Source organism: Podarcis muralis, chromosome 1, assembly GCF_964188315.1.
Source record: "Podarcis muralis chromosome 1, rPodMur119.hap1.1, whole genome shotgun sequence".
Classification (NCBI taxonomy): Eukaryota; Metazoa; Chordata; class Lepidosauria; order Squamata; family Lacertidae; genus Podarcis; species Podarcis muralis.
In genome coordinates this window covers 9,783,338-9,800,407 of record NC_135655.1, presented here as the reverse complement: position 1 = coordinate 9,800,407, position 17,070 = coordinate 9,783,338, and the positions used below count along the sequence as shown (strand labels likewise).

The window sequence follows — 17,070 nt, the reverse complement described above, 5'->3', positions numbered from 1 at the left end:
CTTCTCGTGTCTGCACCCCACTTATAGATGGTATGCAATTTAGGGCCTCGGATGGTGAATACAGTGATTTGGGTTGTTTTCTGTGGGGAGAGGCAGTCCTTGGGTGTGCTGAGCCACAGAAAACTTTGAGCTGAGCGCTTTGAATTGAACACGGAAACTAGCTGGAGAATTTATGGCTTTCCAGATGCACGTGTGTAGTCGGGGGGCAGCTGCCCCCCCCATCAAACAAATAAATAAAAATACTTAACTAAAAGTAGAACTAATCAGAATATTTGAAATTGAAACACTCGCTGAGGTCACTCGGACGATGTTGCAAAAAGCTTTCAGCAAATCCAAGGAAACTTGCTTTAGTTTAGATTTTTTTAATAAAAGAAAACAAGAAGGAAAAAGGCATGTTCATTGTAATTTTGCAAAATATACTCGATAAACGCATGAAAGGCAGTCCCTGGTGCTCATGTTTTATTGAGCTTCCTAGTTTTCAAATAAGGTCCATATAGTTAAAGCTATGGTTTTCCCAGTAGTGATGTATGGAAGTGAGAGCTGGACCATAAAGAAGGCTGATCACCGAAGAATTGATGCTTTTGAATTCTGGTGCTGGAGGAGACTCTTGAGAGTCCCGTGGACTGCAAGAAGATCAAACCTCTCCATTCTGAAGGAAATCAGCCCTGAGTGCTCACTGGAAGGACAGATCATGAAGCTGAGGCTCCAATACTTTGGCCACCTCATGAGAAGAGAAGACTCCCTGGAAAAGACCCTGATGTTGGGAAAGATGGAGGGCACAAGGAGAAGGGGACGACAGAGGACGAGATGGCTGGACAGTGTTCTCGAAGCTACCAGCATGAGTTTGACCAAACTGTGGGAGGCAGTGGAAGACAGGAGTGCCTGGCGTGCTCTGGTCCATGGGGTCACGAAGAGTCGGACACGACTAAATGACTAAACAACAACAACAACAAAGTTTTCAAATGGCTGAGGATTTTGACAGATTCTTTTTCTGAGCACTAACTGTTGCGGAAACACTTCGTTCCAAATCTGCTAGACAGAGCCAGACAGAAGATGATAGGTGCTTGCCCTGCTCCCCAACACGATTACGCAAATCCTGACTACTTCCATGCCCAGACGCTGCTGGACTCTTCTCTGGGCGAAACATACTCAGCTCCCACAATCATTCCTTATACATTTCGGCTTTCAAGGCTCTCCATCATCTGGGCTGCATCATCTGGGCCCACATTCCAGGCTGCCTGACCTCTCAGAAGCTGCAGGTGCCCCTGGAGATTAAGAACCCACCTTCCATCACATGCTCGCAATTGCAATCTTGCAACCCTTCTGACAGGAGAGCAAACAAACTGATACTTGCGAGGTTCTTTTTATTCCAAAAAACTGGCTTGCGCTAGAATTGAATGGATTAAGGATGAAGGACAAAAATAATTTCTACTCAACAGAGACAGATGGGTGCGGGGTTTCAAAATCTGTTCTCTTTGCACACAGAAGGGCGGTGTTGGGATCTGAAAAGCCCCATGCAGAGAGTGTTGAATACTCACAGATAGCTAGGGGTTGCAATTCGATTCCACTTGCATTTATTTTATTTGAAATGATTTTTATTTGATTTTACAAGTGTAGTATGATAACCATTCAAAATACATATCCATAGTTAGAGATTTCTCGTAATCTCCTGACTTCCCGACTTCCCCTCCATGGGTCCTATTGCCAGACTTTTCTACTGCATATTATTTCATAATCCATATTTTATATCTCTCCATGTTGTCCATAGTATCTGCTACATTACAAGTGTGATTGGAACGCTGCTAATGTTTTCATCTGCTTACAGCGGTCTCCTAGATAAATTATGAATTTTTCCCATCCTTTATTAAAAGTTTTTGTCATCTTGCTTCCTGAGCTTTCCGGTCAGTTTTGCCATTTCGGCGTACTCCAACAGCTTGATTTGCCATTCCTCTCTGGTAGGGACTCCTATAGGGTTTTTTAATAGTGTTTTTTAATACCTGTGTAGATCCAGCCCTGGACTAATAACATCCTTGCAGCTGTTGTCGCTGATTCCATTTGCATCTGTCAAACACGGACTTTTCGAAATGATGTGCAAGCCATACCACAACCATCCTTTGAAATCTTCATGAATGATGCTCACTTTTTTCCCTAAACTAAAATGTGCCCGCTGGTTTTCCTGCTAACATATTTGAAACCTGCTTTTGCAAACTGAGTTCAGTCTCTGGTTGCATCAGGTCATTGTCAAGTGTCCCTTATTTGGCGGGACAATCCCTTATCCCAGTGCCATGTCCCACTGCTGTCCCTTATTGATGATGTCCCTTAAATTTCCCGGGTTTCAAAGGAAGCAGCTCCTCTCCCTCCCTCCCTCCCTGCTGGCCAGGGAGGAGGGAGGCTCCAACTGTGTTGCTTGGCTGCGTTGCTCATCCAATAAGAAGTCTAAGAAAAACTGGGGGGTGGAGCTTGCATGCCTTGTGCCTATCAAATCGGCTGCATTGCCTGGGGACTCGCCTTTGCTTAGCGCTTCCCAGCGGAGAGGTGATGGTGGTTTTCCTTAAGGCTTGAGGTTTCGTTTGGCTGCTGGCTGGGCTTTCTGCCTTTGGCTTGGAGGGGCTCAGAAGTTAAACATACCTGTGCTTGGAAAATCCCTTATTTTGGCTGCTGATCCCTTATTTTCAAGGCTGCTGGTCCCTTATTTTCAAATCTGTAAGTTGACAGCTATGCACAGCCCTCACCCACAACTGGGGCAAATTAAGGGCCTCACCTCTACCACTGATCTGCACCCGGTTCCAGCTGATGGAACTCATAGCACTAGCAAAACATCATAGCTTGCTTTGCTTCTAAGTAAACATGGTTCAGATTGCACCGCTCATTTGCATACCACACAATCAAAAAAATTAAGGCTATAAATATCAGAAGCTGCCGGAGCGGACAAATGTGAAATAATTACAGCTCCCAAAGTCACAAATTTGTAATTTTGCCAACTATTTCCTCAGTCAATTCGTTTCGAAGGCATGTCCCCCAAATCGCTACAGCAGAAAACAATTCCAGAGAACAAGCTGTCCTCCCCTTGCTCAAAAATTTGATTACTATACAATGCAAAAACTGCAATTAGAGAGGAGCAGACTCCAACCGGAAAGACAAAAGGAAAACCCAAACCTTATTAAAACATTTGACTCCTTGCTGTCAAAAATGCTAACCCCCCTGCTGAGGCAGCCCAATAATTAAGACACAATGTAGCTCAGGGGTTTTAATCAATTGTTAAGTATTCCAACAGGGGCTCACGTACAAACCCAGGATGCAAAAAAAATAAAAAAATAAAAATTCAATCTGCAGTGCTTTTCAGCTTTTTATCATTATGAGCGAAGATGGAGATAGAGAGAAAGAGAGAGAGATTCCTTGTTAGAAAGCAGTGCATTTAACCCAGCTCTGGAAGGATATCCAGAGAGTTCAGTAGCATTGCAGTGCTGACCCAGGTGAACTTGGGGCACAATCCACCTAGTGCAGGGGTCTGCAACCCGCGGCTCCGGAGCCGCATGTGGCTCTTTTACATCTTTGCCGCGGCTCCGGGGCAGATACTAGATTGGGGAGGAGGCGCATTGTGCGCCCCGACACTCCTCACTGTGGCAGGCGCTGTACTGGCTGTGACTTCACATGGGGCAGTGCGTGCATTAGTCACGCACCGTCCCGACGTCACCTTCCCGCCCGCTGTCAGATCGCGGCTCTGGAGATATATTTGTTTTAAATGTCGCAATGGTTTTGCGGCTCCCAGTTGTTGTTTTTTCTTCGGAAACGGGTCCAAGTGGCTCTTTTTGTCTTAAAGGTTGCAGACCCCTGACCTAGTGGTTCTGCTGCACAAGCCACAAGTGCTACTGCTACAAGTGCATCTTTTAGAATGATGCACACTGAAGACTTCTCTGGTCCAGAGGGGCTATCCAGACACAGGATTTGGTTACCTCTGTTCTAAAATTTGTTACAGCTGTTTCACGGCTTTAGATCGTTTTTGAAATTTTCAAATTGTGCTTTTGTTGCTATTTTCATTTGTGTTACAGAAGTGTTTGCTTCCCTGGGTTCCTCTTTGGAAGGAAAGGTGGGATGTAAATATTAATTTAAAAATGTCCAGTAGCATCTTAGAGACCAAGTAAGTTTGTTCTGTGTGTACGCTTTCGTGTGCATGCACACTTCTTGATACCCTTCTTGTTATTTAATATTTTTATTTATTTATTTTGACTGCGTCAGACCAACATGGCTACCTACCTGAATCATTAATTAATAAATCACTCAATTAATGGGGTGTCAGGGGAGCGGCAGTGCCTTTGGTGGGGGACACATCGTGCTCCTTCTGAGGTATTTTGTCCACCCTGCACTCAGCTCTCACCTGTGGCTCCCAGAAGCTGTCAGCATGTGACATTTCCCTGGGAAACGGCTTTGACTGGTCGACTAAGTCAGGTGAGGGGTCTCAATCATAGCTGTCAGCTTTTCCCCTTTTTTAAGGGAAATTCCCTTATTCTAAATAGGATTCCTCACAAGAAAAGGGAAAAGTTGACAGCTATGGTCTCAGTCAGCTGATGGGTCTCAAACCCTCAGTGAGTAGCGACTTTCCCTGCATGCAAATTGAGCGAATGAGCGAATGAGGCCAATGTTGGGCCCAATGGTCAAGAAGGTGTTTTCTGCATGGGCTGTAGAGGGAAGTGAGGGGCAGGTGGGGCTCATTCACCTGGGATGGTAGTTCATCTAGGAGAGAAAAAACTGATCCTAAACCTCAGCTGCCATGTGGGACAGGAGAAGAAAAGGCTCAGGAGTAAACCAGGAGTCAGCAAACTTTTTCAGCAGGGGGCCAGTCCACTGTCCCTCAGACCTTGTGGGGGGGCGGGACTATATTTTGAAAAAATAAATACAGTCATACCTTGGGTTGAAGGTTGCTTCAGGTTGAGCGCTTTCGGGTTGCACTCCGCGGCGACCCGGAAGTAACGGAACACATCACTTCTGGGTTTCGCCGCTCACACATGCGCAGGCGATCAAAATGACATAATGTGCATGCGCGGAAGCAGTGAATCGTGACCCGCACACGTGCAGACGCGTAGACGCAGGTTGCGTTCACTTCAGGATGCGGACGGGGCTCCGGAAAGGATCCCGTTCGTATCTAGAGGTACCACTGTAAATGAATTCCTATACCCCACAAATAACCCAGAGATGCATTTTTTTAAAAAGCACACATTCTACTCATGGAAAAACAAGCTGATTCCCGGACCGTCCGCGGGCCGGATTTAGTAGGTGATTGGGCCGGATCCAGCCCCCGGGCCTTAGTTTGCCTACCCATGCCCTACAGGCTTCCTCAACCTCGGCCCTCCAGATGTTTTGAGACTACAATTCCCATCATCCCTGACCACTGGTCCTGCTAGCTAGGGATCATGGGAGTTGTAGGCCAAAAACATCTGGAGGGCCGAGGTTAAGGAAGCCTGCCCAACACAAATCCAGAGTGGAGTCTCTACGGCGGTCGGCTGACGCCGTGTACGTCTCCTTCCAGCAACCCCTGCAGCCAAACTGGTGCCAAACATCTAGCTCTGCTTTTGTGATGGCCTGGGATTCGGACTTGGAGGCTGAACCTGAGGAATCCCAGCCTGCACAGGAGTCCCCGCCTCCAGAAGCAGCTGAGCCGGGGCTGGGGCATGAGCCTGAAGGGTCCTCACCTGGGCCGGATCCTCAGGAGCAGACACCAGATGAATCCGCTCTGGCTCCGGAGGTGATGGAGGACCCATTGCCTGCAGGTGCTCCTCTCCCAGCCCCGTCAGGGGAAGGTGAGGTTGCCTCTGGGTCCAGTAACCCTCCATCCTCTCCTGAGCTGCAGAGGCTCAGGGCAGAGAGGCGGAGGGAACTAAGTTCTCGCAAGAGGAGTGCTCACCTTAAGGCCAGGAGAGGCAAGTCACCTGTGGACCGGGGCTGCCCTATGCCTCAGAGGAGATAAAAGCCAGCCAGCCCAGTCCCAGGATGCGGGAGCAACATTGTTGGCAACCTGTCCTGCTCTTCCAGAGTTCCTGACCACACCCAGCTCCTTGCCTTGGACCCCGCTTTGCCCTTGACGGACAGCCTCCAGACCCTCGACCTAAGACTGGACTCAGACCACGCCGCACGGTAACCACCCCTGGGACCAGCACAGCTTTCCTTTGGACCACATGAGGGAATTGATACCCAGGCTTGCGCCCCGGGGGGGGGGTCACTTCGCTGCCACTAACACAGCGGTTTGACTTCACCCTCGGAGGCACGTTCCATTTGTCTCACAAGGCAGAGAGATTCCAACAAAAATATGGCGGGAACAGGGCTGCAGGGCTGAAATCCTAATTATGCATGCTTGAAAGTCCCTCCTGTTGCAACAGAACAGAACTTACTTACAGATCAGCATGGCAGGGGCTGGGTCGTAAAACAATCTCAAGCCTGATTCATGCAGCTCTCCGACTACACTTGAGATAATGCTCCATTAGGCAGCTTCGAGAATGTGAGAATGTTCAATAATTCAAGTCCTGGCCTAATTTGCCCACAGCTCTAATAAAAGCTGTGCATATCCGGTGCCTTTTGGGGTTTTGCCATATGTGCGTTCATCTTTCCTTAGGGACCTGCGCTAGCCAGTCTGAAGCAAATAAAATGAAATAAATAAAAAGGCAAGAGAGGTTTTCAAAGCGCCACAGAGCAAAGGATGAGAAAGCAGAAACATTCCACAAGTATAGTAGTAGTAGTAGTAGTAGTAATAATAATAATAATAATAATAATTTATTTATACCCCGCCCATCTGGCTGGGCCTCCCCAGCCACTCTGGGCAGCTTCCAAAAAAATATTAAAATACTATAATGCATCAAACATTAAAAGCTTCCCTAAACAGGGCTGCCTTCAGATGTCTTCTAAAAGTCTGGTAGTTCTTGTTCTCTTTGACATCTGGTGGGAGGGCGTTCCACAGGGCTGGTGCCACTACCGAGAAGGCCCTCTGCCTGGTTCCCTGTAGCTTTGCTTCTCGCAATGAGGGAACCACCAGAAGGCCCTCGGTGCTGGACCTCAGTGTCCGGGCTGAACGATGGGGGTGGAGACGCTCCTTCAGATATACTGGACCAAGGCCATTTAGGGCTTTAAAGGTCAGCACCAACACTTTGAATTGTGCTCGGAAACGTACTGGGAGCCAATGTAGATCTTTCAAGAACGGTGTTATGTGGTCTCAGTGGCCGCTCCCAGTCACCAGTCTAGCTGCCGCGTTCTGGATTAGTTGTAGTTTCCGGGTCACCTTTAAAGGTAGCCCCACGTACAGCGCATTGCAGTAGTCCAAGCGGGAGATAATCAGAGCATGCACCACTCTGGCGAGACAGTCCGCAGGCAGATAGGGTCTCAGCCTGCATACCAGATGGAGCTGGTAAACAGCTGCCCTGGACACAGATTTGACCTGTGCCTCCATGGACAGCTGTGAGTCCAAAATGACTCCCAGGCTGTGCACCTGGTCCTTCAGGGGCACAGTTACCCCATTCAGGACCAGGGAATCCTCCACACCTGCCCGCCTCCTGTCCCCCAAAAACAATACTTCTGTCTTGTCAGGATTCAACCTCAATCTGTTAGCCGCCATCCATCCTCCAACCGCCTCCAGACACTCACACAGGACCTTCACCGCCTTCACTGGTTCTGATTTAAAAGAGAGGTAGAGCTGGGTATCATCCGCATATTGATGAACACCCAGCCCAAACCCCCTGATGATCTCTCCCAGCGGCTGCATGTAGATGTTGAGAAGCATGGGGGAGAGGACAGAACCCTTAGGCACCCCACAAGTGAAAGCCCAGGGGTCTGAACACTCATCCCCCAACACCACTTTCTGAACACGGCCCAGGAGGAAGAAGCGGAACCACTGTATGACAGTGCCCCCAGCTCCCAGCCCTTCTAGACGGTCCAGAAGGATGTTATAGTCGATGGTATGAAACGCCGCTGAGAGATCCAGCAGAACTAGGAAACAGCTCTCACCTTTGTCCCTAGCCCGCCGGAGATCATCAACCAGCGTGACCAAGGCAGTTTCAGTCCCATGATGAGGCCTGAATCCCGACTGGAAGGGATCCAAATGGTCCGCTTCTTCCAGGCGTGCCTGGAGACACTTGGCATTCTCTTTCCTAACCCAAACTGGATTATACTTCCTGTGCCCCCCTAATTTCTAGCCACCAACATCGACATTTTTGATGCCAAGTTCTTTTTATCTGTGATGCAACAAAAATGACATCAGAACAGCCTGATCTTGTCGAGCATGCTCTTCTCACAGTGGCAGCCACACTGGAAATCCCGCAACGGGGAACCAGGCACAAGAGCCTTTCCCCTCCTGCAGTTTCCAGCAACTGGTATTCAGAAGCATTTTCTGCCTCCAATAGTGGCAGTAGATAGAATTTAGCCCTCATTTGTTCAAAATGACCGGTCAGCCAAGAACAAAACCTTGGCTTCATGTCCCGGTTTGTTCGGCAGAAACAAACCATGAACGCTGGTTCGCCTGGGATGAAAAGCCAGGGTTTGTTGCCACCAGCTTGAGGAACGGAGAAGTGAAACAGGGACCATTCGACAGCATGCTACCCACACACAGTAAACCATGTGTCAGATGGCTGTTGCGGTTGCTCGAGAGTAACCAGGCAGGACTCCAACCTGTCTTTTACAGGCTTTATTTTGGTGCAAACTATTTACAGTGCAGGGGACGCGGGTGGCGCTGTGGGTTAAACCACAGAGCCTAGGACTTGCCGATCAGAAGGTCAGCGGTTTGAATCCCCGCAACGGTGTGAGCTCCCATTGCTTGGTCCCTGCTCCTGCCAACCTAGCAGTTCGAAAGCATGTCAAAGTGCAAGTAGATAAATAGGTACCTCTCCGGCGGGAAGGTAGACGCCGTTTCTGTGCGCTGCTTTGGTTCACCAGAAGTGGCTTAGTCTTGCTGGCCACATGAACCAGAAGCTGTACGCCGGCTCCCTCGGCCAATAAAGCGAGATGAGCACCGCAACCTCAGAGTTGGCCACGACTGGACCTAATGGTCAGGGGTCCCTTTACCTTTACCTTTACTATTTACAGTGCAGAGCGTCATAAGTTCATGTCTGGCTCAATCGCTAGCAGAATCCGGGAGTGGTCTTTTTTTGTACCTCCCCCAGCATAAAGGTTTCGTTACCCCCAACCGTCTCCGCCCCTCTCTGCGCCTCAGACTACTTGGCAGGATGGGTGCTGGCAAGGGGGTGCTTCCCTCCCCTCCGGCTTGCTCAGGAGTGGTGTTAAGGCTCTCCGTAGCATCCTCTGGTCCTTGCACCTCTTCCCCCTTTCCTCCTCCCCGGAAGAGGAAGAAGAAGAAGAAGAAGAAGAAGAAGAAGAAGAGGAGGAGGAGGAGGAGGAGGAGGAGGAGGAGGAGGAGGAGTTTGGATTTGATATCCTGCCTTTCACTCCCTTTAAGGAGTCTCGAAGCGGCTAACATTCTCCTTTCCCTTCCTCCCCCACAACAAACACTCTGTGATGTAGGTGGGGCTGAGAGACTTCAAAGAAGTGTGACTGGCCCAAGGTCACCCAGCAGCTGCAGGTGGAGGAGCGGAGACGTAAACCCGGTTCCCCAGATTACGAGACTACCGCTCTTAACCACTACACCACACTGGCTCCCAACTGCTTCACAAGATTTTCGGAGGCTCCCTGTAACACAACTGCCCTTCTATTTCTCGCCTCTGAGCCGATGGCAGTTCCCTGACACCGTGGTTGACATTTGCCCACCCAGTGCCTTCCAGATGTTTTGGACGACATAGGAGTTGTAGTGCAAAACATATGGAGGGCACTCCGTGGGCAAAATCTGGCTTACAGTGACATGCAAACATAGCCAATGTCAGCAGGACACCGCTGTGGCATTCTAAAGAAATAATATGCCACCTTTATTATAAAGCCAGTGCCATTTGTTCAATCCTTAAAAAAACAAAAAACCTTCTGCTTATATGAAATTCCCAGCATTTGCAGGGTCCATGCAACCTTTTCCCAAAACTCACAATTTACTCATTTTGCCTCCTCCCAACTGCATGCACACCTCTGAACGAGTTTCTAAAGCAGCGTTTCTCAAATCTGGGTCCCTGGCTGATGTTAGACTACAACACCCATCATCCCCGTCCGCTGGTTCTGCCAGCTAGGGATGATGGGAGTTGTAGTCCAACAACGTCTGGGGACCTGAGTCTGAGAAACACTGCTCTAAAGGATCACATCTGAATGTGGCGGACGGATGTTGCGGGTCAAACGGGAGAGGGCCCCCCCCCCGCCCCCCGCCCCCAAGATCTGCATGCCAGACTCTCTTCCAGTCCTGTTTGCATATTGGGCAATATTTCTCCCAGGCCCGTCTCTGAGACGTCGCAAATTCAGATCATGCCACCTGAAATATTGTACTCAAAAAACCTGTGGCAGCGACAGTGTGTCACAGCATGCAGTGGGCTGCCGAAGATGAAAACAAGACATAATTGCACAGCCTGCCATCTTCATAAGCAGAATGTTTCTCATTCATGCAACATTTGGATGGCACACCAGAAGGACCTAAATTGGCAACAGAAGTTGTCTCTTGCATATTTGCATATATATTCATCCAAGGCCCTGAAAGCAGAACAATTCCTGTAACTAAGCAACCACAGCCTGAGCCAAAACAGAGGAACAAAGCCATTTCAATATTTTAATTTCAGCAGAAGTAAATATCCCTCACTATTTCCCTGGATAGCCTCACGAAACAACTCTCTGAGGTTCCACCTTGTGGGGGGATTTTACCCTAAAAGTGGCTTCCCCACATCCCATCACAGCTCAGCCTTACGATCAGCGCTCTTTAATCTTGGGTCTCCGGAGATTTGTCAGACTACAACACCCATCATCCCCGACGACTGGCTAAGCTGACTCAGGAAGATGGGAGTTGTAGTCCGAGAACACCCAAGCCCTCAAACCCATTTGTAGCACGTGAAACCCAATGGAAACCAACAACCACTAATGCTGGATTTTAAGCACATATCAAGAGATTTCCATTCAAATCTCTGCTGAAAGATACAATTAAGTGGGTGGCTTTTAGGCAAGTCACTTCCCGCCCATGTCCCTCCACCTCAATTTATCATTTCTAAGATGGAGCAATAGTGTTATAGGATCTCTATAGTCACAGCAGGGGCTATAACTCTCCATCGATTTGACTTCAATTGTCATTCTTCCATTGTCTCCCGAGATGGACAGATGCCAATCAGGGTGGGTGGGCAGTGAGTCTGGATATTACAAGCGGAATCTCCCCAAAGCTCGTGCTTTTATCTGCAAAATGGGATTATACAGAAAACCCTGCTAAAGAGCTCAAAGCAGACTCTTTGTTAAGTTACGCCTCTAGCTAAATTTACGCCGGAAGAATACAGTGTTGACTGGTTGCCCCAGAAAACAACTAGCCAAAGATCTTTCCGGACGTTGGCTAAAGGGGATAGGCCTCTCCATCCCCACTTCCCAGATGGATTGGGAGTATAAATTGTTGTTGTTGTTTAGTCATTTAGTTGTGTCCGACTCTTCGTGACCCCATGGACCAGAGCACACCAGGCACTCCTGTCTTCCACTGCCTCCCGCAGTTTAGTCAAATTCATGCTGGTAGCTTCAAGAACACTGTCCAACCATCTCGTCCTCTGTCGTCCCCTTCTCCTTGTGCCCTCCATCTTTCCCAACATCAGGGTCTTTTCCAGGGAGTCTTCTTTTCTCATGAGGTGGCCAAAGTCTTGGAGCCTCAGCTTCAGGACCTGTCCTTCCAGTGAGCATTCAGGGCTGATTTCCTTCAGAATGGACAGGTCTGATCTTCTTGCAGTCCATGGGACTCTCAGGAGCCTCCTCCAGCACCATAATTCAAAAGCATCAATTCTTCGGCAATCAGCCTTCTTTATGGTCCAGCTGTCACTTCCATACATCACTACTGGGAAAACCATAGCTTTAACTATACGTGATAACATAGTAATGTATATAAGCAGCAGAATGTATCATTTGATGTAACAAACCAGAAATGGTAGTTGAGGGAAGTCAATGGGGGGGGGGGAGTGGATTGGGAAATGTATGTTTAGCAATGATATTGGATATTTGTTTTGAGAAAAGAAAATCAATAAAAATTATTTTTTTAAAAAAAGTTGCCAAACATGTAATTATATATATCAGAGAATTGCAGAGTTGAAAGGGATTCCGATGGCCATCCAGCCTCCCAAGGGAGTCTGTTTCACTGTTGAACTGCTTTTACCACCAGAAGGTTATTCCTGACGTTCAGTCAGAATCTACTTTCTAGTAACTTAAACGGTTCAGGGACACAATACCTCAAGGACCGCCTCTTTCTATATGAACCTACCCAGACCCTGAGATCATCTTCTGAGGCCCTTCTTCGTGTGCCTCCTCCACGAGAGATCTAGAGGGTGGCAACACGAGAACAGGGCCTTCTCTGCAGTGGCTCCCCATTTGAGGAATGCTCTCCCCAGGGAGGCTCGCCTGGCACCTTCATTATACACTTTTTGGCACTAGGCAAAAACATTTCTCTTTAACCAAGCCTTTGGCTGATTGACCTCCGACGCCCTTTTAAAATGTGTTGGGAGGTGTTGTTTTTGTTTTGACTTTGATAATGTATTTTGTAATTTTATATTGTAATTTTATCCCGTGAAACATCCTGAGACCTGCGGGTATAGGGTGGTATAAAAATGTAATTAATTAGTTAATAATAATAATTTTTTATTATTTATTTATACCCTGCCCATCTGGCTGGGTTTCCCCAGCCACTCTGGGCTGCTCCCAACAGAACATTAAAAACATGATAAAACATCAAACATTAAAAACTTCCCTAAACAAGGCTGCCTTCAGCATTTATACGTTTCTCTCTCTCTCTCTCTCTCTCTCTCTCTCTCTCTCTCCCTCTGTGTGTGTGTGTGTGTGTGTGTTACACACTTATGCAAACACGCACATTTAGCAAGCCAGTTCAGATTATCATTCCAGGCTTTACGAGCCCAACTTACATTAACCAACATCAAAGCCAGAATTTCCAGTGTGCATGGCTTTCATCCAGGGGCCAGATCCGGCCCAATCACCTTCTAAATCCGGCCCATGGACGGTCTGGGAATCAGAGCATTTTTACATGAGTAGAATGTGTCCTTTTATTTAAAATGCATCTCTGGCTTTATTTGTGGGGCATAGGAATTCGTTCATTATTTTTATTCCAAAATATAGTCCGGCCCCCCACAAGGTCTGACGGACAGTGGACCGCCCCCCTGCTGTTCCATCTCCACTGCCGGATGTCATTTGCCCCCTAGTGGCAGTTGCTGGGAATCACAGGGGGGGCAGAATGCTCTTGCGCTCGGGTCCAGCTTGTGTGCTCCCCATGGAGACATCTGGTCAGCCGCTGTGAGAACAGGATGCTCAACCAGACGCCCCTTGCCTGATCCAGCACAGGATCTTCCTATGTTCTTATGACTTTACACAAGCCTATGGCTTTGCGCTGAACCCAGCATTTGTCAGGAGGGGAAGGATGCTTGTGGATCCTGGAATGGTTTTCCAGACTAGGCCATAACATTCTGGAAACGGTTTGTGTTAGAAATTGCATTCAGAGGCAGGCAGACATTTCCGTTTTTTGATGAACGGGTCCTCGCATCTAAGTCAGTTTAGAAACAAGACAGACTGCTATTACAGAAAGCACACAGCACAATTTAAATTGCAACCCATGTTATAGGTTTGACATCAGGAATGAAAACGATATTAGAACATAAAAAGCTGATCCAAAAATTATTAGCTGCAGCAAAATTATTAGCTGCAGCTAGCTGTAGCACCAAAAACAATAAGGTCAGGACCCCCTAAAGGTAAAGGGACCCCTGACCGTTAAGTCCAGTCGTGGACGACTCTGGGGTTGCGGCGCTCATCTCGCTCTATAGGCCAAGGGAGCTGGTGTACAGTTTCTGGGCCATGTGGCCAGTATGATTAAGCCGCTTCTGGTGAACCAGAGCAGCACACGGAAATGCCGTTTACCTTCCCGCCAGAGTGGTACCTATTTATCTACTTGCACTTTGACGTGCTTTCGAACTGCTAGGTTGGCAGGAGCAGGGACCGAGCAACGGGAGCTCACCCCGTCGCGGGGATTCGAACCGCCGACCTTCTGAGGCACAGTGGTTTAGACCACAGTGCCACCTGTGTCCCTCAGGACCCCCTACTGCACATAAATACACTCAGCATGGGATGCAATGATTCTGAATTAAAAAATTTCCAAAATATTCAGACAGAGGCAGATTAGGAGTAATACAAGACCACAGCCTGTTTAGCTTAACTCTGGCTTGTTTGCTTATACAAACCCAACCGAGCTCCCTAAACGATGGTCAGTTTGCAACCGGCAGACCATAATCTGAACCACAAGTGAATCTTGGCTTGCAATAACTGCTGTATGTTACAAATCTGAACACCCATTTCTGGCTTAACTCGAGTGTGCTGTGCCACGCTGCCCCCTTGGCCTGCCTGGCTACCAAGATGCAAGGGCTCAAAAAACTGTGAAATGGCTCGTGCTGCCAAGAGAATTTTGCCAGGGCTTTTGCAGAACTCTCTGCCCCACCCACTTCCACAAGCCCCCCCCACCCTCCAGCAGCAACAGGGGCCTTTCCCCATATCTAAAGGATAGTAAAAACCCTTCACAAGCTGTAGCAAGGGTTCAGATGTGTGCATTGACTCGGCCAAAGGAGGGCAATTCTCCTGCACATAAGCCACAGCTCAGTGGTTGTCTTGGACTGGCTGGATGCAGAGGGAGGGGGGAGGCACCAGCTGGGGAACCCCCAGGAGAAGAAGGCTCAGAACCCGGGGCTTGGTGGTGGGGTGATGGTGAGTGGTCAGAGGGAGAAGAGGGGGAAGATTGGGAGGAAGAGGCATCGGAAGCTGAAGAGGCAACAGGGCTTAGTGAGCAGGAAGAGGCTGAGGCAGAGAGCAGTGCAGAATCGGAGGCAGAAGCTGAAGCAGGGGAGGAGGGAGGCCAAGAGGCAGAGATGAGTCAGGCTGCTGAAGAGGGCATGTTGCCTCCCGCTCCTGCTACAGCAAGCTCCCCTCCTCCCTGGTCTCCCAGGACCAGGAGAGACATGATGAAGGAGCAAAGGCAGGCACACCGGTGCAGTCTCAGATTGCTTGGGAAGGACCAGATAGGAGGTGCCTTAGGCAGCTGCCCATAGCTGTCAACATTTCCCTTTTTTAAAGGGAAATTCCCTTATTCCGAATAGGATTCCTTGCAAGAAAAGGGAAAAGGTGACAGCTATGCAGCTGCCTCACAGGGGCAAGACCTACCAAAGCATCACTGTTGTGCTCATTAGGCCTGGCACTCCTGAGCTGATCTTGTTTCTTCTAATAAAGAGTTAACTTCACTAACTCCGTGTGATTTATGGCTGGCTCGCTCCTGACAGTGGTGGAGCGTTTGCCTTGCATGCTGAGGGTCCCGGGTTCAATTCTCGCCCATCTCTGGGCGTGGCTGGGGAGCACCCTGCCTGGAACCCTAGAGAACATCTCCCTGGAGGTATACAAGTTAAAAGCGAAATGAAATGAAATGAATGCGGTCATGTTCACTAGGATCTGACTGCCGCCACTTCTGCTTTCATAGAAAGAAAAAATGGATTAAGAGTTGGTGGCAAATTTTCATGTCTAATGAAGCAAATCAGATCAGGGTCTGTTCAGTGCCTGCATGAGAAGCCTATGTGTGGTGGAATTATTATTATTATTATTATTATTATTATTATTATTATTATATTTATTTATTTATACCCCGCCCATCTGGCTGGGTTTCCCCAGCCACTCTGGGCGGCTTCCAAGTGAATATTAAAAACAATACAGCATCAGACATTAAAAACGTCCCTAAACAGGGCCGCCTTCAGTTGTCTTTTAAAAGTAAAATAGTTTTTTTATTGCCATGACATCTGCTGGGAGGGCAGGCGCCACTTCCGAGAAGGCCCTCTGCCTGGTTCCCTGTAAATGGTCTATAAATGTCCTATAAATGCCATAAACAAAAACACAAAGTCAACTTGCCTTGGCTGACCCAACTTCGTTAGATAAACAGAAGCACAAAACTGTAGATTTGGGAGGGATTCCACGGATCATCTAGTTCAACCAGCTACAATGCAGGAAGTAATAGACTCACAGATTTGTAGAGTTGGAAGAGACCATGAGGGTCATCTAGTCCAACCCTGTGCAATGAAATAATCTTTTGCCCAACATGGGGCTTGAACCCACAACCGTGAGATTAAGAGTCAGGTGCTCTACCGACTGAGCTATCTATGGTGATCACAGCTAGACAGATGATCACCCAACCTCTGTTTCAAAAAAAAAACCTCCAGTGAAGGCGAGTCCACCTTCTGATGCAGGTTCCACTGTCAAACAGCACCTCCTCTCAGAAAGTTCTTCCTAATGTTTAGTTGCAATCGTATTTCTTGCAACTTGAAGGTCCTACCCCCTGGAGCAGAAGAAAACAAACTTGCTCCATCTTCCATGTGACGGCCCTTCAGATATTTGAAGAAGGCTAGCCTATCTCCTCTCAGTCTCCTCTTTTCCAGGCTAAACATACCCAGCTCCTTCAACCGTTCCTCATAAGGCTTGGTTTCCAGACCCCTGATCATCTTGGCCACCCTCTTCTGCACACCTTCCATCTTGTCAACATCCTTCTTAAACTGTGGAGCCCAGAACTGGACACAGTATTACAGGTGTGGTTTGACCAAGGCAGAATAGGGCGGTACTATTACATCCCTATACAAACACGAAATTGACCGACACAAACAAAGTAGTTACAGGGTAACAAATGCGATTCTTCCACCACCACAAAAAAGGACACAGATATGCACACACATCCAAAGGGACTTCTATTCCATCTTAGTGGCTGCAGCCACACACAGCCAGCTGTGCAGCTATTTTGGACGAAAAGAAGTTGGGGTTTTAAGCAAAGCTGTTGCACTGTGGCCAGCTCCTGTTCAGGGTCCAAGCTGGCCAGCCAGGCAGCCATGATGTCCCAATTCCAGGAGATTCCATTCCCCTCCTTCAGTTTTCCTTTTTCTCCCCCCCAACAAACCAACCAACATACTCTGTCCC

At 48.2% G+C, this 17,070-nt stretch overlaps 1 protein-coding gene across 1 annotated transcript in view; it reads right to left on the bottom strand.

The window, feature by feature from the left end:
* Positions 1–17,070, bottom strand: part of SYT16 (synaptotagmin 16) — a 108,703-nt gene that overhangs the window by 90,696 nt on the left and 937 nt on the right. The gene's annotated exons all lie outside the window — the stretch shown is intronic.